This window comes from Halichoerus grypus, chromosome 4 (assembly GCF_964656455.1).
Source record: "Halichoerus grypus chromosome 4, mHalGry1.hap1.1, whole genome shotgun sequence".
Classification (NCBI taxonomy): domain Eukaryota; kingdom Metazoa; phylum Chordata; class Mammalia; order Carnivora; family Phocidae; genus Halichoerus; species Halichoerus grypus.
In genome coordinates, this window is record NC_135715.1 from 110,546,269 (window position 1) to 110,570,755 (window position 24,487).

The window sequence follows — 24,487 nt, forward strand, 5'->3', positions numbered from 1 at the left end:
CTGCCAGTATTCAATGCCTGCATTAAATGTCATGCTCGCAAATCTTCGCTCAAAAAGATCAAGATGCAACATATTACAATATTAAGGAAGAAAGAAAGAATCAACATTCTTGGTACAGCCTCTAAAATGATGTAGGTGTTTATATTTTTTATTTTGATTTGTGCACAAGTATTCATTTGATGGTATGTTTTGGAGACAGGCACGTAAAGGTTTTCATCTTGCATGGGTCTCTAACATTTATTTGGATTTAGTATACACATTGATTTGGACTGAAGTTTCTTCATCTGGATTTATCATACCTGAGGGCCCTAAAAGCTAAAATGTGAATATAGCATCTTGGGTTTTCCAGCTAACCTGTTAATTTCAGGACAGTTAAGCTTCTAGTATTTACTTTTATTTTTTCTCTCCCTGCTTGAGACTTATTATGGGACATACATTTTGTGTGTGTGTGAGTGTGTGTGTGAAGAAAGTGTAACTCACTTTGTGGAGATCATAGTTCTGACCTTATTTTTACTATTTTGTAAAAAGAACCACGTTCCGGGGCGCCTGGGTGGCTCAGTCGTTAGGCGTCTGCCTTCGGCTGGGGTCATGATCCCGGGGTCCTGGGATCGAGCCCCCCATCAGGCTCCCCGCCCAGCGGGAGGCCTGCTTCTCCCTCTCCCACTCCCCCTGCTTGTGTTTCCTCTCTCGCTGTGTCTCTGTCAAATAAAATCTTTAAAAAAAAAAAAACAAAAAAAAAAACACCATGTTCCTTCTTTAATCTTAAGTGCAGAAGTGGATAACAGTTTGTTTATATAAAGTTATTAAGATATGAGATATATTGGGGATAACAATAATTCAAGGGGAAATAATACGTATTTTAAAAGGTATCTTACTCTCCATGAAATCAAATCCATTAACGTTCACTGAGTCCTTTCAAACATGTGAGGGCACAGGCACGCAGGCACGCACAGGCACGCAGGCACGCACGGGCACGCACAGGCACGCACAGGCACGCACAGGCACTCGCTGGCTCGCTAACTCAAGCAAAAATAGTCTCCGAGGGAAAGAGCTGCAAGGCCGCTGCCAACTTCCCCAACATACCCAAGAATTTCTTTATTTAGAACCTCCCATGTGCTATTTTTTTTTTAATCTCTGGAATCTCAGGGATTTTCCCATCCCTCTGCATGCTTGAGGCGTTTTAGAGCATGGTAACCCCCTCTTGGAGTCCTCTAACTCTTCTGTTTTATTTTTAAAATGTGGGCAGCATTAGTATACAGGGAAGGGACGGTTCCTGCGACAAAGGACGGCGAGGATCCCCGTGCGCGTAGCAACACCTCTGAAGATCACTGGTGGCTAGAGAACCCAACAGCATGGTCCACCAAGGTCTCTTTTAAGGGGCCCTTGAAACTCATGGGGTTTTAAATCAAGAGCTTCCTGAGAAGGTGCATTGAAGAGCTACGCATGGCAACATGGAGTGAATACTTTGTGAATTCTTGGAGGCTCATTAGGTAACAGTTGCTCTTTGCCCAAAGCGCAGGATATGATACATGTATCATATCCTTTTCTTTTTCAGGTTTTAATAGAGACAGTGGACCTGAATTTTGGGAATGCATTTGCTTTCAACACAAGTATGGCAACTTGGCTCTTTTTGGACCAGACTGTGATAATCTCTGAAGCAATTACTGTGGTATTGTCCCCTTGAATTGTGTGGGTGAAACTATTAATATATGTTTAAAAATCGTATTTGCATATTGTTTTTGGTATAAACACACTGCTGCCTTTACAATAAGGCACAATGTGCAATTGCAGAAAACTCCTTTTCACTTATGAACGTCTGAGTCTGAGATTCACACAAACCACACTTTTGTTTGACTCCAAAATGTGGGTGCCAAATGAATCTACTGCACTAGGCTTATGAACACTACCGCAACTGTGCAGCCACTATTTCTCTACTGGGAGAATTGTTTCGGCAGATAAACCATCTGGCTTGAAACACAGCCCTCTTTGAAAATATTCCCCATTATGTTAGCTCTGAAACAATGTGTACAACTATGCTCCAGTGGAGGACATGTTAACAGAAATTCAATGTCAAACAATATCTGCTCTGTAATCTTTTGCTAAATGTAAAAAGGAGGTAATCAAAATGCAAGATTTTAATTCTTTAAGGAGTCATTGTGAATGTGGCATAAGATGAAGAAAACTCAGGAAAATATTTAATAAGGACCTGTAATAGAAGAATGTTTAACATAGTGACTTTTTCTTTAAGAATCACCCATGGAAAATGTGGCTCCTTTTGTTATAGATATCATAAAGGTGGCACATTAATGCTTTGTGTTCATTCATTTCCCTTTTTTTCCCTAAGTGCTTTCAAATATGGATTGATCATAGACCATGGAAGAATTGTTGGAAGCTAGTATTCGTAGCTTGAAATCCTGAAGTGAACTTGGGTGACTCACTGTGACTTAAGAGTTAGGAATATTATAGAGAAATTGCAGTGGGAAGAGGTGCTACCTATAACCAGCTAGAGGAAATGTGATAGAAATTTTAAGAATCCAAGCCATCAATGTTATTGTGATGGAAGAAAGAGGGAAACATATTTTAAAATATATATATATATATATATATATAAAATCAGGTTCAGATCTATTTAGGGTGATGTTAAAAAAGAAGACTTGAGTGAAGTTATAAGAAAGTTGGAGAAAGTTGAGCACATCTGAGTCTCTGAGATCAGAAAAAATCTATGGTAGGTGTATTTGGCCCATTGATTGGGGTAATTGCAATTCAGCATATTACTGAAATGAGAAATTGAGCTAAGTCCTAGGAATTACTACAATGTATGTAGAGAGTCTTAGGGAAGAAAGCTAACTGATCAATTGATGAGAAAAATTGATACCAATATGATAATTCCCATGGGGCTTAAAGAAAATGGTACATAGATAGGAAATGTTGATTGTTTTTTCCTCCATCACAAAATTGCCTTGCACATTGAAGATATTCAGTGTTTTTGTTGTTGTTGTTGTTTGTTTGTTTGTTTTTCTAAGTGGATTTAGTCCTGGTTACTTTGTTCTTCCTTTTAGGCTCTTTCTTTACCATTCTGACTTTAGTTATGCAAACAAACATGTCTCAACGAAGAAAATTTCAACTTTAGGCTTACAAGAAACCATGCCATTTACTTTTTCTAGTACTTTTACAGACGAGAGAACTAAAATCCATAGGGTTTAAATTACTTCTTTCATTTTATAATTTTATTGTACTGGATAACCAAGGACTTGTATTAATCAAAGACTTCACTTCACATGCTCTGCATTCAAGGTGATTTCTGAGTAATGGTTTCCAATAAAGAGGCCTAGTGAATCACATGAGTTGACCAAAGGACCCAGGAGGAGCCTCATGAAGGACTAATCAATGAGCTACTGTGAGTAGGAGAACAGAGGTCTGTCCCTAAATGAGAGGAAGGCTCTTTTTGAGGGTTTGGATGGTGAGCATGAGATTTCTTTTTCTTTTTCTAAGATTTTATTTATTTGACAGAGAGAGAGACATAGCGAGAGAGGGAACACAAGCAGGGGGAGTGGGAGAGGGAGAAGCAGGCTTCCCGCGGAGCAGGGAGCCCGATGCGGGGCTCGATCCCAGGACCCTGGGAGCATGACCTGAGCCGAAGGCAGACGCTTAACGACTGAGCCACCAAGCACCCCGGGCATGAGATTTCTTTCTCACATCCATCTCAGAAAAACCTACACTGCCCACCACATGGGAGCCAATTAGAGTGACCTATAGGAAAAGGATGCGATGGAAACTGTTGGTCAGATCTGATTTGACCACTGTTTCCTTGCTGAAGAGCAGGGATCCATAGATTCCCTCTGTGCACTGGGAAATATACTCTACAGAAAAGCACTAGGATTTTCTCGGTCTGTTCAGAGTCATTAGCTGAATCAGGCACTCTATTAAGTTATGTTGTGTCTATGCTTATGACTAGGAAGTGAACTCTGGATTATGTCTCTAGCGGGAAAAGAACAATCAGCAAATTAATGTATGAGACTTCAATGAAGTCTTCTTTGGTAAAGGTTAATTATCACACTAATACTATAAGGTCTGCTGCCATGAGGAGAGTACTTAGCACATGAGCTTCTGTTCACATTTTCCAATTTTTTTCTCATCAGCAATGGAGACATACTGTCATGTGGTAAGGACAAATCTTTGTTGGAGAGAAATGGGGCATTGTTAAACATTAACAGGTCCTTTGATTATTATTTTCCTTTTTTGGCTCTCTTTCTCCTGCAATTTTAGAGATTATCTGTGGTTGTGTATGTGTATGTGTGTGTGTGTGTGTGTGTACATGTGGGTCTGTGTGTGCATGCATGCACATATTAAATTGCCAAGACTCTGACAAGTTTTAAAGGTTCACCAGAGTGGCACCTGGGTGGCTCAGTCAGTTAAGCATTTGCCTTCAGCTCAGGTCATGATCCCAGGGTCCTAGGATAGAGTCCTGCGTCAGGCTCCTTGCTCAGCAGGGAGTCTGCTTCTCCCTCTCCCTTGACCCCTCCTCTTGCTCATGCTCTCTCTCTCTCAAATAAATAAATAAAATCTTAAAAAAAAAAAAAAAAGGTTCACCAGAAGCATTTAGATACAGATATATGATTAATCTTTAATTTTAAAAGGTAAAATTCAAGTAATTGTCTTTCGAAAACAGAATGTGACTTGTCTGAAGGACTATCAGAATTTGCTAAGATAATCATTTGATGATATAGGCCTAAACTGAACTTCTCTGTGCTTTTGGTTAGCATTTTAAGTGAAGAATTTTAGAACTGAAAAGGCATTATTTCCAATGATCACAGTTCCAAGAATGGGATTCTGAGAAAATCTGAAAAATTCTTGTCCCAGTAGGTAAGGGGGACAGTGGTGAATGATTTACTTCTTTGCTGTCCCATGCAGTTCCTCAGGTAGACTGTGTCTCCTGACCTTTGTAAACTTGACAAAGAAAATTAGTGCAACAGGTGCAGGTAGGTTCTCTCCCTACCTTCGATGAACAAAACATAATCCCCCAATCAAAGCTGCCTGTATAATTTGATGGTCATCACCGTTTTACCCAAGTAAATGAAGCAATAGTTGGGGTTTAAAAAAAACAAGAATCGAAAACCAGCCCACCAACTGCACTGAGGTAGGCGAACAGCCCCTGCTCAGGGCAGGTAAGGTAGATTAATAACAGGCCACTCCTAAGAAGGTTTAGGCTCTTACTGTCAGAGGGTAATAATTAATGATCAAATGTTAATGGAGATACTGGGCTGTTGATGTCATTAATTCAGCTCAGTGGAGCCAGTTCCGCCCAGGACCTGCCACAGCTGTCACTGCATTTGCTTAATTATTCCAGTGCCTTCAGGCTCTTTTTCTTTCATTTTTTTTCCCTTACTCTTTTTTTTCTACCCCTACCGACTATGGGACATTATGTTTTCACTGACGCAGAATTATGAAGAGTGTCCTGCTCTCTGGACACTGCCAGGCCAAAAATACGTGAAAACCCAAAGGCAACAAAGGAGACTATAACTTTTTACTTAGATGAAAAGATGGGCAGTGCTGAAGAAGGGCCATCTTTCCATAGCCGGACAGTGCTGCTATCATTTTGGGGTTCTTTAAGGATTTGGATGTTGAAAGTGAACTTCTGCTCTGAGCTGTGTAAAATGTCAAAGTGCTCACCCTCTCCCACAATCAAACAAAGCGAATATAGAGAAAACAGCGCAAGAGGGTTGATAGAACATAATGAGGTTCAGTTATCCATCCATCCAGGAGGGAACCAGAAAGTTAGCTCTGCTGGGCAGATTGGGGCAAGGAGAAACTTGGTGAGGGAAGGGCCCCTAGGATTACAATTCAGCTGGAGGAGGGTATGAATTTGCCTGCCGTGCTCTCAGAACCTTCTTGCATTTCTTTTGCTTTGTGTCTCTTTCAGCCCTTGTGACCATTCACTGTAAATACCATTTGGATCTTTCTGCCCTGGCCTGATCTAATCATCACCACGCGGTTTCTTGATTGGTTTGGGGTGTTTATTTGGGTTTTAAAAGATGTGCTTTTCAAAAATGTGCAATTGAAAAAAGCTAGTTCCTTGGCTTTTTGGTATACATTTTCTAGCTGTGATGAGTGTTGTGATGTCAAAATAGGCCAGTGTGTCTTGTGCCTCAATGCTGGAATGCTGCTTGACTCCCTTCCAAACTGAAGTTCTTAAAAAAATGTGAGGCACTGCAACAATTTCAAATCTCTCTCTGTGCTGCACATGGTGATTTAAAATAATTGAAGCTCTTCAAATTTTTATATGCCCTCAAATTTGGAGGTGATCGGTTCTGAGCATGTGCAGTACACAATGACTTAAAATTATTAGAGTCCCTCAAATTTACTGTGAGTGTTTCAGCTTGGGAATGATAGGGGAACCTGGACTTTGGCAGTTAAATGTGCTTTAAAATGATCATTACATTCAGATGTTAGGTGATCAAAATTCTGGACACTTGTGTACATTTTTAAACTTATTGTGGAAATGACTCATTTTTTTTTTTTTAGATTCAAGAGATATTGTTAGTCTATGAGAAGAAGCATTTAAATAAACCACTTAAAATGCACCATAACACAATTTTACTTTCACTGTCACAGTCCCCATTGATGACCTGAATATGATCATGATTGTAAAGCCAAATGCTCAAATTTGGCAGGAAAAAGAACTGTTCTTTTCTAACCCATGCAGGACAAAGAAATGTATTCAAGTAAAAACACCTGATGCGCTGTTGAGTCTGTAGTCTGTCCTTAAAAGTTAAACTGCTTTTGCTTTAAATAAGAGGCTTTTTCAACTGATGCATAAATTATTATTTCTAATACATGGTCAAGTTTCTTTTTATTTAAATACTTTAAATAAACTGCTTTTACAAAAGATCACTTAACTTAAATATTCATATTATGACATCTCTGAGATGAAATATATGCATTCATTTCTAAGTCCTTGGTTTGCTTTGGATATTTGGATATTGAACCAAATGCAAAGGTACGTCATCATGAAATGTACAAGATGGAATACTCGGATGATTTACTTGGTCACTTGATGGTCATTAAACATTCCTCAGATATTGGACCAGAGGATATTTTCTAAATGGGAACATTTAAACTTTTGCTGAGTGCCCTGATGCTGAGATTCTAGGAGGTGAGGTAGATTTATGGTTCAAAATTTAATAATATATAAGAAGAAATCCAGTCATTAAGAAGTCGGCTAAAATTTTGAACATGTTTTATTTGTACCTTTGAAAGCCACATGGACACATTCTTATTTGATTTAAATGAAAGTGACAAAGGTGGAATTCCAGCATATTTCTCAGTCACTTCCCTTCCTCAGTAAATGTTTTCATTTTGATAAAAATTAGGATAAGTTGATTATGGATTTTATTTATTTTTTTTAACTAAAACCTGGAGTTGGAATTTGAAATAGTCTGGCACATGAAAACTTTCTGATCTTATAAACTAGCCTTATGAAGCTCCATATTTTTATTACAGCAGAAATTTAACAGGATTAAAAATAGAAAAATCTAATAATAGAAAATATGTTGTATTTGGGATTTCTGTAACCCTAGGGATTTAGGGCCCTGAACTATGTAAAGTCCTACATTTGGTATAGTAGTCAACTTTTGCCCTCAAATTTATTATTAGTTTATAAAGTTTGAAAAATTCTCTGTGCTTATGTATTTTTTATTGTGCTTAATTTGGACAGGCAGAAAAAAAGCTAAAAAAGTTTGTTCTTAGTTTGCTAAGAAAAAAGCTAAGAAAGCCATTATTTGTAGCTGTGCTAAATTAGAATGTGTCAGTGGACTAGTGTTATGCTGTTAAAGTATTGAATTAAGCCTGATTTAGGTCACAAGTAGAATGAACACAATTATATCAAGATAGTCTTTGTTGAGCACATACGAATACCTAGAAATTGCCTAGTTCCCAAGCATGGTTATACCAAAATAAAGTTCTTGCTTTTAGCTCTATCAGTCTGGGGGGTCTTGGGAACTGGAAAGATTATTTGGGAAGGCTAAAGTACTTTTTGTGCTTAAACTCTAAATCTTGCAGTAGTGTTAGCTCAGTAAGCCAATTTAAATAAACATCTGATATGTGTTGATACGTCTTCTAAAATAAAGAATGCCAATATTTCATATTTTAGTATCACCTACAGGGACAGCTGGTATTGTTTTGGAAACAATAAGAACATTAGTTACCAATTGAAAAATCACACAAAACATACCACTCTTGGCCTTGAGAGATTGGTAAGGGGGTTTCTCAGGTTAAAACTCACTGTTCTTTTCAACTGTTGTGCATTTTCAGAGAAAGATCAGTTTAAGTAAATCCTTTTCTGCCACATACAAAATAAATCCCAGGAGAAAAAGGGGATAATTAAAAAAAAATCAAACCATAAAAACTTGAAGAATGATAGAATTATGCTTTCACTCTGTAGGTATAAAAAGACTTTTAAGAAAAATCTCAGAGAAATAATAAATTTGACCTCATGAAAATGAAAGTAGAAAAAGATACTTCTATTCATAAAAAATATCAAAATTGAAATACAAACAAGGAAAATTTCAAAAATATCACAGATGAGATATCTGTGACATGAAAACATTTTATCCAAATTTGTGAAAAAAATTTAAACTTTAGCAGAAATAGAGGAAGGGGTAAAAAACAGTGAAAATAAATTATAAATGCTTAGCAATTTATGAAAATAAAGCTCAACAAAATAGATTACATTTAAGGTAATATCAAATATAATAAATAGGTTGAAATTGATATAATTAGAAGATAAGATTTCCTGATTATGAATACTCAAACACTAAAAAAAGTCATTCATTCAATACATTATATATATATATATATATATTTATTGTTATGTTAGTCACCATACATCGTTAGTTTTTGATGGAGTGTTCCATGATTCATTATTTGCGTATAACACCCAGTGCTCATTACAACATGTGCCCTCTTTAATACCCATCACCGGGCTAACCTACATGTTTTTCAGTGTCTCTGGGTACTGTAGCCAGACCTAGGGATAAAGTTATGGACAAGAGGTCGACAGTCTGTAGCCTGGAAAGGCTTACCATCTTGAGTGAATTCCAGAAGACTAACAGGCAAACGTGGGGTGGTGTGATAGTCACTGTCAGTCTGCAGAGCAGGGCCTTGGGGTATCATCTCCTCTTGACTTGGAGAATCAGGGAAAGCCTTTCCAGGGAGTGAGGCTCAGGCCTAAAAGTTTAGTGCCATTCTTGTCTCTCTGCTTTTCCTCACAAGGCTCATCCAAATCCTTCAGTGAATCTCATTTCTCCTTCAGTATATACAAGGATCCAACCACTTCTTGCCCTCCCTTTCTATCACTCTGGACCAAGACTGCCCTCACCCCCTTCCAGGAATATTGTAATCACTTCTCAGTTGCTCACCCTGCTTCCATTCTTCCATTCGTCACAACCTCAATGACCTTGCAGAATTTTACATCTTATTCAGAAGACCCAAAGCTTTTCATGACTTTCCAGCCCTACAGCATCTGTCCCAGGAGCCTGTTTGACTGGAACTCCTCCATGTTACTCCTCACTGCCTGAACCTCAGCCCTTCCATCCTCTCCTCCCTAAACACACTAAGTGTTCCATCACCTCATGAGCTTTGCACTTGCTAGTCCCTAGACTAGAAATGATTTTCCCTCAAATACATGTAGGGCACTGCTTTCTTATTTCACTCAGGTTTCTGCCCAGAGATCCTAACATCAGAATTGTTCCTTGACATTCTATTTAAGATGGCAGTCTTTCTCTCGTTTATGTTTTTACCTTCTCTTCATATTATTTATCAGCTCTTGATATATTTATGTGTTTACCATCCATCTCTTCCCACTAGAATGTAAGGTTATTGAAGTCAGGATCTGCATCAGTCAAGGCTCAACCAAAGAAGCAGAACAAGTAGGAGATTATCTATCTATCTGTCTCTGTCTGTCTATCACAAGGAATGAATCAGGTGATCATGGTAGCTGGTTAAGAAAGTTCAAAATCCATAGTGCAGGCCTTCAGGAAGGGAAGATTGTGGTCAGTATGAAACGCTGGCTCAGGTCTAAATTGCTGCCACAGGCATAATTTCTTCTCCCCCATCTCACCGCCTATGTTGACAAATATATAATTGACACACAAAAATTGTGTATATTTAATGTGTACAACATGATGATTTGATATACCTATATTATGAAATGAAGACCACGATCAAACTAATTAACACATCCATCACCTTAAGTAGTCTCTTCCTCCCTCCCTCCCTTCCTTCCTTCCTTCCTTCCTTCCTTCCTTCTTCCCTCCCTCCCTCTCTCCATCCCTCCATCCCTCTGTCCCTGCCTTCTTCCTTCCTCCCTTCCTTCCTCCCTCCCTCCCTCCCTCCCTCCCTTCCTTCCTTCCTTCCTTCCTTCCTTCCTTCCTTCCTTCCTTCCTTCCTTCCTCTTGTGGTGAGAACACTTAATATTTACTTTCTTAGCAAATTTCAAGTATACAATGCAGTATTATTAATTATAATCACCACTCTGTATGTTAGGTCCCTAGAAGTTATTCATATGATAACTGAAAGTTTATATCTTTTGATCAACATCTTCTCATTTCCCCCACCTCCAAACCCTGGCAATCACTATTCTAATATCTACTTCTATGGGACCTTGACTTTTTTTAGACTGCACATACAAGTGAGATCATACAGTATTTATCTTGTGTGTCTGGCTTATTTCACTTAGCATAATGTCCTCCAAGTTGATCCATGTTGTCACAAATGGCAGGGCAAAGGACTTGAATAGACATTTTTCAAAGAAGATACAAATGGCCAAAAGGTATGGAAAGCTGCTCAAGAACACTAATCATCAGGGAAATGGTAATGAAAACCACAATGGAATATCACTTTACACCTAATAGGTGGTCTATTATCAAACAGCAGATAACAAATATTGTGGGATGTAGATAAAGGGAACCCTGGTACACTGTTGGTGGGAATGTAAATTGGTACAACCACTATAGAAAACAATATGGACATTTCTCAAAAAATTAAAAATAGAACTACCATATGATTCAGCAATCCAGTTTCTGGGTATATAACATAATAAATGGGAAGGAGGGATTGGAACTACATTGCTGTGAGATTTTTTTTTTAATTTTTAAAATATTTTATTTATTTGAGAGAGATCGAGCACAAGTTGGGGGGGAAGGGCAGAGGGAGAGGGAGAAGCAGGCACCCTGCTGAGCAGGGAGACCAATGCAGGGTTCAATTCCAGGACCCCAAGATCATGGCCTGAGCTGAAGGTAGATGCTTAACTGACCAAGGCACCCAGGTGCTCCTGTTGCTGTAAGATTTTTCTTTCTTTTTTCTTTTTTTTTAAGATTTTATTTATTTATTTGAGAGAGAGAATGAGAGACAGCACGAGAGGGAAGAGGGCAAGCGAGAAGCAGACCCCTGCTGAGCAGGGAGCCCGATGTGGGATTTGATCCCCGGACTCCAGGATCATGACCTGAGCCGAAGGCAGTCGCTTAACCAACTGAGCCACCCAGGCGCCCTGCTGTAAGATTTTTCTAAGTGTGAATGGTGTAGTTTACTTAAAGATAGATTGTGTCTTATGTCCCAGCTATTACACTACTAGATATTTACCCAAAAGATAACAAAAATACTGATTTAAAGGGGCACATCACCCCGAGGTTTATAGCAGCATATCAATAACCAAATTATGGAAAGGGCCCAAATGTCCATCAACTGATGAGTGGATAAAGAAGATGTTGCATATATACACAATGGCATATTATTCAGCCATCAAAAAGAATGAGATCTTGCCATTTGCATTGACATGGATGGAGCTAGATATATTATGTTAAGTGAAATAAATCAGTCAGCGAAAGACAAATACCATATGATTTCACTTATATGTGGAATTTAAGAAACAAACCAGATGAACAAAGGAGAAGGGAAAAAAAAAAGAGGAAGTAAACCATAAGAGACTCTTTTTTTTTTTTTTTTTTATAGATTTTATTTATTTATTTGAGAGAGAGAGACACAGCGAGAGAGGGAACACAAGCAGGGGGAGTGGGAGAGGGAGAAGCAGGCTTCCCGCTGAGCAGGGAGCCTGATGAGGGGCTCGATCCCAGGACCCTGGGATCATGACCTGAGCCGAAGGCAGACGCTTAACGACTGAGCCACCCAGGCGCCCCAACCATAAGAGACTCTTAACTATAGAGAACAAACTGAGGGTTGCTGGAGGGGAGGTGGGCAGTGGATGGGCTAACTGGGTAACAGGTATTAAGGAAGGCACCTGTATTGAGCACTGGGTATTGTATGTAAGTGATGAATCATTAAATTCTACTCTTTTTTAAAAAATTAATTTAATTTTATTATGTTAGCCACCATACATTACATCATTAGTTTTTGATGTAGTGTTCCATGATTCATTGTTTGCGTATAACACCCAGTGCTCCAGGCAATACATGCCCTGCTTAATACCCATCACTGCACTAACCCATCCCCCCACCCCCCTCCCCTCTAAAACCCTCAGTTTGTTTCTCAGAATCCATAGTCTCTCATGGTTTGTCTCCCCCTCCGATTCCCCCCCCTTCGTTTTTCTCTTCCTACTATCTTCTTTTTTTTTTTTTTTTTTTTTTAGCATATAGTGTATTATTTGTTTTAGAAGTACAGGTCTGTGATTCATTGGTCTTACACAATTCACAGTGCTCACCATAGCACATATCCTCCGCAATGTCCATCACCTAGTCACCCCATCCCTCCCAGCCCCCACCACTCCAGCAACCCTGTTTGTTTCCTCAGATTAAGAATTCCTCATATCAGTGAGATCATATGATACTTGTCTTTCCTGATTGACTTATTTCACTTAGCAAAATACCCTCTAGTTCCATCCACGTCGCTGCAAATGGTAAGATTTCAGGTTTTTTTTGTTTTTTTTTTTTTTTGATGGCTGCATAATATTCCATTGTATATATATACCACATCTTTTTTATCCATTCATCTGTCGAGGGACATCTTGGCTCTTTCCATAGTTTGGCTATTGTGGACATTGCTGCTATAAACATTGGGGTGCACTTACCCCTTCGGATCCCTACATTTTTATCTTTGGGTAAATACCCAGTAGTGCAATTGCTGGGTCATATGGTAGCTCTATTTTCAACTTTTTGAGGAACCTCCATACTGTTTTCCAGAGTGGCTGCACCAGCCTGCATTCCCCCCAGCAGTGTAGGAGGGTTCCCCTTTCTCTGCATCCTCGCCAACATCTGTCATTTCCTGACTTGTTAACTTTAGCCATTCTGACTGGTGTGAGGTGGTATCTCATTGAGGTTTTGATTTGGATTTCCCTGATGCCGAGCGATGTTGAGCATTTTTTCATGTGTCTGTTGGCCATTTGGATGTCTTCTTTGGAAAAATGTCTGTTCGTGTCTTCTGCCCTTTTCTTGATTGGATTATTTATTCTTTGGGTGTTGAGTTTGGTAAGTTCTTTATAGATTTTGGATACTAGCCCTTTATCTGATATGTCATTTGCAAATATCTTCTCCCATTCAGTCAGTTGTCTTTTGGTTTTGTTGACTGTTTCCTTTGCTGTGTAAAAGCTTTTTATCTCGATGAAGTCCCAGTAGTTCATTTTTGCCCTTGCTTCCCTTGCCTTTGGCAATGTTTCTAGGAAGAAGTTGCTGCGGCTGAGGTCAAAGAGGTTGCTGCCTGTGTTCTCTTCAAGGATTTTTATGGATTCCTTTCTCACATTGAGGTCTTTCAACCATTTTGAGTCTATTTTTGTGTGTGGTGTAAGGAAATGGTCCAGTTTCATTCTTCTGTATGTGGCTGTCCAATTTTCCCAACACCATTTGTTGAAGAGACTGTCTTTTTTCCACTGGACATTCTTTCCTGCTTTGTTGAAGATAAGTTGACCATAGAGTTGAGGGTCCATTTCTGGGCTCTCTATTCTGTTCCATTGATCTATGTGTCTGTTTTTGTGCCAGTATCATACTGTCTTGATGATTACAGCTTTGTAATAGAGCTTGAAGTCTGGAATTGTGATGCCACCAGCTTTGTTTTTCTTTTTCAACATTCCTCTGGCTATTCGGGGTCTTTTCTGGTTCCATACAAATTTTAGGATTATTTGTTCCATTTCTTTGAAAAAAAGCGGATGGTATTTTGATAGGGATTGCATTAAATGTGGAGATTGCTCTAGGTAGCATTGACATCTTCACAATATTTGTTCTTCCAATCCATGAGCATGGAACGTTTTTCCATTTCTTTGTGTCTTCCTCAATTTCTTTCATGAGTATTCTATAGTTTTCTGAGTGCAGATTCTTTGCCTCTTTGGTTAGATTTATTCCTAGGTATCTTATGGTTTTGGGTGCAATTGTAAATGGAATCAACTCCTTAATTTCTCTTTCTTCTGTCTTGTTGGTGGTGTATAGAAATGCCACTGATTTCTGTGCATTGATTTTCTATCCTGCCACTTTACTGAATTCCTGTATGAGTTCTAGCAGTTTTGGGGTGGAGTCTTTTGGGTTTTCCACATAAAGTATCACTAAATTCTACTCCTAAAACTAATATTATGCTACACATTGACTAACTAGAATTTGAATAAAATTTTGAAAAAATAAAAAATAAAAAAGATAGATTGTGACCAGTTAAATATGTATATTGTAAATCTTATGCACACCACCACCCAAAAAAGAGGCACAACTAATAATCCAATAGTGGAGATGAAATGAAATTATAAAAAATAAGGCAAAGAAAGAGAGAAAGTACAATTTAAACAAACAATACATCTAACAAGATAGTAGATTTTAAACCAATCAGACCAATAATTGTATTAAACAAATTATCTAAATTCTACATTTAAAAGATATATTGATAAAACAGCAAGACTCAATGATCTGTTATTTACAAGAAACTCATTTTAAATATAAAGACAAATAGTTTAAAAGTTAAAGGATTTAAAAAGATATACAGTGTAAATCCTAATCAAATGAAAGTTATATTAAAATCAGATAAAATATCTTTCAAAGCAAGGGATAAAAACAGACACTACATAATGATAAAAGTTTCAATTCATCAAAAAGACACCACAATTCTAAATAATTTACCTAATAATACAGCTTCCAAATACATGAAGCGAAAAATGATAGGCTTAGAAGAGAAATAGACCAATCCTCAATTCATTGACTATGTCAACGCTCTTCCCTCAGTAACTGATAGAAAAAGCAAACAGGAAATCACTAAGGAGATAGAAGACATAAACACTATGACACATTTTTGAACACAGCACCCAAGAACAGCAGAGTATGTAGTTTTTACAAGTGCATGTAAAGACCATATTCTATGGTCTCTACCTAAACTTATTTAAAAGAATTGAAATTACACGAAGTAGCTTCTCTGACCACAGTGGAATTAAACTGTAAATCAGTAACAGAATGATAGGTAGAAAATCTCCCAATACTTGTAAATAAATACTATCCTTCTAAATAACTCAGGTGTCAAAGAGGAAGCCGTGAAAGAAATTAGAGAATACTTTAGGGGCACCTGGGTGGCTCAGTCGTTAAGCGTCTGCCTTTGGCTCAGGTCATGATCCCAGGGTCCTGGGATCGAGCCCCTCATCGGGGGTCCCTGCTCAGCGGGGAGCCTGCTTCTCCCTCTCTCATTCCCCCTGCTTATATTCCCTCTCTCGCTGTGTCTCTCTCTGTCAAATAAATAAATATAGTCTTTTAAAAAAAAGAAAATAAATTGAATGAAAACAGAACATATCAAGATTTATGGGACAGAGCCAAAGCAGTGATTAGAGGGAAATACATAGCATTAAATGCTTGAGTTAGAAACCAAGAACAATTTCAAAACCACAAGGTAATCTTCACCTAAAGAAAGGAGTAAGAGAGGAGCAAATCAGACCCAAACTAAACAGAAGGAAGAAAATAATGAAGATAAGGATAGGAAAAGAAAAGAGAAAGCCAGGTTCTCACTCACTTAGCAGCCATTGGTTTGAAAAAGAGTCATAGCAAGAAGCAGAATAGAAAATAACTTCTATTTTTTAGCAAGTGATGATTAAAAGTATTCATCAAATGGGACCCCATAATTCAGTTCTTTCCACAGAAGGATATCCATTAGGATCAGCGAGAGGATCATTAAAGACATTTTTGTTTATGGTGGAAATGACAAATATTCCACATTTTTAAATTCTATGGTTTCTCAATAACAACAGCTACTATTTATTTATTTATTTATTTATTTATTTATTTATTTATTTATTTCCGGGTGCTTTATATTCATTTCCTCACTTCTTATAACTCTGCACGGTAGCATTTTTATGCCTAGTTTACAGATCAGGAAAGTAAGGTTTTGAAGGGATTATGTGACCTAATTATGGTCATAGAGTTAATAAATAATGAAGTGACGATTTAAACTCAGTCCATGCTTTTCCCATTTTACTAGGTGAAGATCTCTCTTTATTAGTTGACTATGCTGGTCTTCCACATTTTGGTGATGTTTCTTGCTCTGTTGGCTTTGGTCTTCCTAGTCACCTTATGCTTATAATTCTGCAATAATATCCTAGTTCATTTTCCTTCCTCAAGTGTCTCTTCAATCCATTTGACATACTTGTACCTTGACACTAATAATTCTAAGACGTCCATTCCATCGTGGCATTTCTGAACACAAAACCTGTGATCTATCTCCTATTGCATGATGTCCTGGCTTTTTTGCTTAGCTTTAAAGACCTTCCTACTTTTTATTCACCCGTGTATTTCAGTTTCCTCGAAAGCACTCCTCATTCTGCTGAAATTCATCTCTCTGCCCTCAGCATACTGGTTCTTACGCTTTGATTCTTGTTTTTCACTCTTTGCCCTGTGTTGTAGTTTCTTTTTCGTCTTTTTGCCTCTCCCAACCCTATAAATCTCCCAGGGACAATTTCAAGTCTCATTTCTTCCAGGACATTTGCCTTCTCCCACCTAACGCTCTTTTCTGCATAAACTCTGAATACATTTGGCATTTGTTTTGGGAATGGACGCTTAGTTGTTTCAATAGATTTTGATTCTGTTAAATTAGGTAAAATGCCACATTTTTTTTTTTTTTAGATTTTATTTATTTATTTGACAGAGAGAGAGATATTGAGAGCAGAAACACAAGCAGGAGGAGTGGGAGAGGGAGAAGCAGGCCTCCCACCGAGCAAGGAGCCGGATGCGGGACTCGATCCAGGACCCTGGGATCACGACCTGAGCCAAAGGCAGACGCTTAACGACTGAGCCACCCAGGCACCCAAATGCCACATTTCTAAGGGTTGTCACAAAACAGTCACTATTGCAGATCTATTTTCTGATCTACAAAGGGTTTCTTTGGGGGATGGAAAATTTGATATCCAAGTGTACCTTAAGGTATAGATTCTTGGTCATGGGTCCCAGGAAGCTGTATTTTCTTAGGTTATTTTTTTTAAACTAGTTTTTGTTTAGTAAACTCCTTGGACCCTATACTTAAGAAAAGAGTGCCCAGAGTAACTAGCATTTTGTAGAATATGACTGACACAGAAGTAGGTAAGAGTCTGTGACCTTTTGTTTTTGTATCACTGCCTTTAAATTGCTCAAACCCAATGATTATAGGTTATCCTAGCAGGATAGGTACATTTAAAATCATTTAGACCTTTGGAGAAAGGCTGTTATTTTGATTAAAAATCCAAAGTTCAAGTCCTTTCTCTCATGCTGCTTATTTCTAAGAGCAAGTCAATGCATGAGAAAAATTGTATCATTATATGACCTTGTTTTTGCGATGATCCTCCTCCTGCCCTCGCTTGTTTTCCCAGGATTTCCCTTACTTAAGGACACTATAGATGCGGTGGGCTGGCCCCAGGGTTCGTTCTTGAAGGAGGGTAATGCTGACACTAGATCTGAAGAATGTGTACCCACCAGGCTCTGGTAATAAAAAGTTTATTAATCCAAAAGGAAGATGTGCCAACACGCCTACATTTTAAGCTCATTAAACATCTCCAGTTATTTTACAAACCGCTTGTTTTCAATAAAATCCCAAATGCTTTCTATCCCAAGTATTTCCCGCCCTTAATTATTTTTAAATGATGTCAAGGAAATTTCATCCATATGTACTTGCTTTCAATATATTTATTGAGTTAACTGTTGTTCGTGAAGATTGATATAATATTGTCCCCTTTCAAAAGCAGGGTCCCAGATATGCTTTTAAAATGGGTTTCTCCTGTTATTTTGGGAGTTAATTTTACTCAGGCAATCTTGCTTGTAACCAACGGTTTGGGTTATAGTCAAAACTAGCACTTCTGAATCAGCTTTGAATTTCTTCTTCATTCATTTATGTCCCTTCCTTGTGGAGATGCATGGAGTATGCAACCAGAAACATTTTCAGATCAGGAACAGCTTTAAGTAACCCACCCCTGACTATTTTACTCTCCACTCAAAAGTTACAAAGTCGTTTGTAACTGGAATAAGCATTGATCTTCACATACCCCTTACTGTTGAATACTTGTTTTCCTCTGTATTTAATTGTCTTGGAAAGCCCTCTGCTCAGTTAGACAAATATACTACATAGAATACACCGGAATCTCACAAATCAATGATAAATAATTTAAAGTTGTCACTCTGAACTTAGGACTTGAAAATATTTTTATATTTAAACTGTTACACCGTATCTATTACGTCGTCACTGTGTGAAATGCAAAAAAGGAGAGGCTCTCATTACGAAATATGTTTATTTTAAAATTATAATTTTACTTTAATATATTAAAGGAGAGAAAATGACATGGTTTATGTACATACTACACAAGACTTAATTATTTGCTTACATTATTCTAGGTGAATAAAATCATCTTATCTCTTTTACCTTCTAAATAAATTATTTAAAATGCATTTTTCTTTTGACATGCATGCTAATAACATAGGGAAGGGCTGAGATTATACGCCTAGTGGTGCTTGCCTTTCGAGGTGGTAGAATTTATCATACTTGGTCAGAACTTAAGCTCTAAACTACCCAGAAGACAAGGCAGAACTGACTAATAGTCTGTACAGGAAGCTGCTGTTTAAAACTTCCAGGGAAGAAAGAGTCCCAAACCATTTTGCCGTGGTGGATGCAAGAGTGGCCTAGTGACCTGATATTCAGGGAAATTAGAGAATGTCTCCTGTTGCTAAATACGATGGTGGGTCACTAAAGGTGTATCTGATTTTTTAAATTGCAGTTTGATTTCTGTCTGCTCTGAGGAAGAGCTGTGCATAAAGATTTTTCTTGGGCCCCGGACTGCTAATTTTCAACATATGTTCTAAATATTTACACATAGACTATAATAGCCCCGGTGGAATCCTTATAATCTACTAGGTAAACAGTATTACTTAAAATATCCAATTTGTATTTTAGAGGCAGATTCTAATAGCACCAAATACAGTTAGTATAGTCAGTTGGCTCAATAATATGTTTTAAATGCCTTGAAGAGTATTTGCATAATCTGCATTTCAAAAAGTCCACAATTAAGTATTGACACATCTTTAGAACCTTTAGAGTCAATCCTGCCATCTCCTTTACACTTCTATGAGGAATTTCTTCCATTAAAAAAAAACTGTTATAAAAGGAAATTAACAACTTTTAAATAATACTCTTAGAGAAAATCTCCAAAGCCCGGAAACTCAAAGAGAAGGCTAACACATAATTCCTCACTTTTTCTGCTTATTACTACGTGTTGGAGGGATCTCAGATCAGTATGGGCTGAGCCATATGTGCTGCAATAGAAAGGTAGGATGGAACAAGTTGCCAGGGGATGGAGTGTCAGCATGGCACGCCGCTCCCCAAACTCCTCCTCCTCTCCCGTTCCCCGCGACACGGAAGAAAAGCACGTTGGAGGCGCATACCTATTGTACTTTTTGGTGCATCACAATCTCTGTTGCCTTGGTCATAGTAGCAGATGACTTAAAATCTCTGTCTAGAAAATGAAATAAAGCTCAATCATCTGGGGAGTTAGCATGTGCCTGCATTACCTGGTGAAACATGTTCAGCTGAATTATTAATTTTCTGTCTTGTTAAGTACTGGATTCATGGCTGGAAGTGAAAATGCATGCAATGTAAAAATATGCTGGAAAACAGTTGTAAAGCCATCATTAGGTCTCAGTATTGCATGACTTCTTGTGAGACAGAGTGACACGTTTCTTAAAACAGGATCAGCTGTCATTTTCACAGGTTTATCCAAATAGTTGATATTGTAAATTAAATACTCTAAAAATTTAGATGACAGGAGGTTCATATAAAATAATTTATCACCAACAAAGGCTGGGAAGATTGGGGAAAAATTGTACCTATGTTGGAAAAATTTTGCAATATCATCCTGGACTGTTGGTCGAAGTTGGAGAAATCCTTTTCTGACACTTAGAGTTTAGCAAACTCTGACATTAGAGTTTATTTTATATCGAGAAGTCATGGTTTTGGTTTATCAGTACTTATTCTGCTTCACCATAGAGTAACTATGTCATTGCAAGTGATCAGAGGCCTCTGAAGGTGAGTGTACAAGAAAGGAATAATTAGTGTTGTTATTGATTTTTTAATTTCTTCAGTACATTTTATATTATGACAATGTGTTTTACTGTTACCTCTTTTGGAATCACAAATATGAAACCATTTATCAGAGACATGTAAAATAGAGTCAAGTGAATAATAAATCCACTCTTTATTTCTAGATAGACCTATTATTAAAGTTTGTTTAGTCCTACCTTCAACACCAGGAATAGAGTTTCTATTTTAGTGTTATAAAAAGTTAAACCATTTCTTTACCTTAAGCAAGAATTTCACCAGGTTTTTAGAGAGAACACTATAGTAAGAAAAAATTCAAGTTGACTCACTACTTAACTTTCTGGACACATTACATTCTAAGTAAGTGTTTTTGCAGTACCGAAAAACAGAGAGTTCCACTTACTGATGATGAACAACAATGTATTTAAGTTATTGGAAATGTTTGTGAATAAGCTCATTTTTAAGGTCAGCAGTTACCCCCTAGGGCACTAAATATATCAGGTTCAGTATTATTGGATTGATAAAGGAGTTAGAAATACTCTTCTACCTCACAGATAAAAATAGTAAAAAAATATACTTGAGAGGGTCATCAAATTTTAATGATAGTAGTTCAATAAATCACCTTTATCTCTCTGAATTTCAGTGTCCTTATAAAAAGGGGACAGGAATATTTACTTCTAGGGTTATAATGAGGATTACACTGGTATTTTGTCCATGTGCTCATTGAGGATTAACTAACATTACCATGATCATCAGCATTATCATTGTCACCATCTTCCCTTTAATCACCAACAATATTAGCTCCACCACGAATGTCACTTTCTATGGTCACTTTAGCTAGTTGTTCTTTGGCTGAGCAATATTTGCAGGGAGTATCCTTGTTGAATAAGAGTTTCCAGAATAATCATTCATTCATTCATTCTACAAATATTGATTCATGGATTCATTCATTCTATAAATATTGACCTACAATATGCTGGAGCAGGTAATATCAGACCCTTCACCGACCTCATGGAACAGATAACTTTCATATTATAACTGTGATAAGTGCCACAAGGTAGAGGTATAGGGATATTGTTATAAGAGCATATGATGGGCAATTTGGCCTAGTCAGGGTGGTCATGGAAGGCTTCTTCAAGGAAGTGACATTGAACCTGAGATCTACAGGGAGAATTGATGAGGCAAGAGGAAGAGTTTTCAGCAGAGAAGATATCATATAAGGCAAGAGGAAAGGTAGTATGTTATGGGAACTGAAAAAAAGGTAGGTGTGCCCGAAGCAGACAATATGGGAGGGGGAGTGTAGAAGATACGCCAATGAGGTATGTAGATGGGAAACCACTAAGAGTCTTGGTCTTTATCTAAGAGCAACTAGAAACTATTGAGGTGTTTTATGCACCAAATGACATAATCAAATTTATTTATTTATTTACTTCTGTGACTCTGGCTTTAGTGTGGCTTTAGTTTGAAAAGTGCAAGGGTAGGAGTGGGAAGCTATTATGAGACAATTTTAACGGTCCAGATAGGATATAATGATAGTGTGAATGAGGGTAGGGTCATCAGAGATGGACAAAGTGGATGAATTCAATAAAACATCAGGGGGAAATATTATAGTAGTTGTGGTTGGATTGGTTATATGGGGAAGAATTGGTGGAGAACTGTTAAAGGTGGTCTCAGGTTTTTGGCTTGCACAACAAGATCATCGTTGGTACCATCAAAAAACATTGGAAGAAAACCATATTTAGAATAAAGAACTATAGGATCAGTTCTGAACAACTTCAGTATGTGGTTCTGAAAGTGAGCTGGGTGAACATGTCAAGGCAGTTGGTGACCTGAAGTAGGATGTCTAGACTGAAGAATTAAGTTTGTGAATTATCTCCATAAAAACTGCATGAGTTTCAAAAAGATTGTGTAGGAAGAGAGTGTGTAGTAAAAAGAAAGGGTGACTTAATGCTAACACTCATATCCAGGGAGAAGCTCGTGGTCTGCAGAGAATGGCCAGAGCGGAAGGGAAATCAGGATGATATTTACCGAAGACAAAGGAAGTGAATGTTTCAAGAAAGGACTAGTCAAGTGTTGGCTGTGTTTTTTTGAGGTCAAGTAAGACAAGCACTAAAAATATGTCAATTAGATTTATCGATTTTATTTGTTAATTAGATCTTTATTATTAGTACCGTTAGCAGAAACTAGTGTGTGTGTGTGTGTGTGTGTGTGTGTGTGTGTGTGTTTATGTTAGTGGGAGGAAGCTGCAAAAGACAAGAGAGGGCTGGGTTGATGGATGAGGGAGAAATGAGAAAAAAACTATTTTATATAGCTGTTTAGAGAAATTTGGGGCTTCTTTCAAAGTATTTATGGTTTTGTTTCTTTATTAAGATTTAAAAAAATCTCAGAAGTGGGATTTGATTAATTCGATAGTTTTTTTTCCCTTCTTCTCCTCTTAGGAGATTCCTGCAGTAAAGACCACTGTGATAACTTGTCAGGGCTTTAACCTTTTTTAAAATTTAAATCATCTCTGATAATACGTATGTCTCTAGGATTGCCATTGAACCATTATGTGCAGACTAAATTTTTTATTATTTCCTATTTATAGCCAATCTCAGTTCGCGATTAGATCAACTATATTGTAGTATAATTAACTGTTTCATTTGTAATCTATCTGGTTGTTTTTATAATAGGGACATAACTTCTGTGTCCTGGTGACTCATAGTAGTAACACAGAAGTCACAGGAGGAAGCTCAGGCTGACCATTTGGAATTGGTCAAATCAACTGTTTTTATTGGGCACTTACATTTAGATACGCCCAGTAGACTTTTCTTAGACTTTGATGTATTTTTTCAATAGTATATTTTGAAAAAAAACAAAACAAGTATCAGAACACTTGAAGTAAATGACAAATGTTTCTTAAAACTTCTGTAAATTATCTTTTTTTTTCAAATTTTGGGTTTTATAAGATTGAGCTTTTTATATATTCCAGTTCATAAAACTTTTGCCCCTTTACATGCAATCATTACTTCCCAAGAGAAAATTGACTTAAAAATAGATTTCTTCCTTGACTACATGGAAACCTAGTTTACATAAACAATTTAGGTTCTTCTCTCTGCTTCTGGGTCTACCAGGCCCACCAGGTGAATTAAATGCAAGAACTATGGGGATTTGTAGCGGCTCAAAACTTCTGTGATGTCCAGAGCAAGCAGAATGGTGAAGTTTGAGTTTCTCTCAAGAGGTGAACCCATTTTTGGATGGGTTCTCCAGCTCCTTCCCTCCCCAGCAGTGCAGAAATATGATGTTGCAGTCTCCAGCACTGTTAAATCAGCAGGGATATCTGTAGCTAATGGTTATGCCTTTCTACTCTGCAGTTTGACTAAATGAATGGGCTGTACTGTCAGTTCTAATGACTTTGGTAAAGAGAGGCAGGCTCCTGGTCCCCTCACAAAGCATTATATGTTCGGTCTCACCATGTGAAACAAATATTTGATCCCCGCTTCAAACCATGGCAGTGCATGCCTGCAAAATTCCAGCGAGAGCCCAAAGTGTCCCACATATTGTGGCAAATTTCCCATAATGTCCTGCAAATTGCAACAGAGTTCATGGGAAAAGTAGGAGGAAATTATTTTCCTGCATAGGGATAGCTCATGTGGGAAGGCTACTCCACAGGTTCCCGCAAGAATGGAGAAATACATCTGGTACATTTTTGAAGCACATCATGGAATGGTTATTTTGTATCTCAATTTTACACTTTGGGGAAGTATTTGGAATGAATGAATTTCTAATAGATGGCTCTAGACTATGTGTTTGTACATTGCACCTTTTTGCTATTAAGGAAGTTGCTTCCCAAAAGAATGGTCATAGCCTCAGCCACATTTGCATATGGGTATTTCTCCAAACTGTAGGTTCTTAAAGCAATTAACATTGACATCACAAGTAGATGGCAAGCTAGTCCTAAATGCATCAGCTTTTAAAAGGGCGTTCCCTAACAGCT

At 37.7% G+C, this 24,487-nt stretch overlaps 1 long non-coding RNA gene across 1 annotated transcript in view; it reads left to right on the forward strand.

The window, feature by feature from the left end:
* The window catches only part of LOC144381610 (uncharacterized), a 75,580-nt gene extending 73,273 nt beyond the window's left edge, over window positions 1-2,307 (forward strand). The window contains exon 3 of the long non-coding RNA XR_013447131.1: window positions 1,247-2,307. This is a non-coding gene — a long non-coding RNA (uncharacterized LOC144381610). The remainder of the gene's footprint in view (window positions 1-1,246) is intronic.
* Window positions 2,308-24,487: the final 22,180 nt, after the last annotated feature.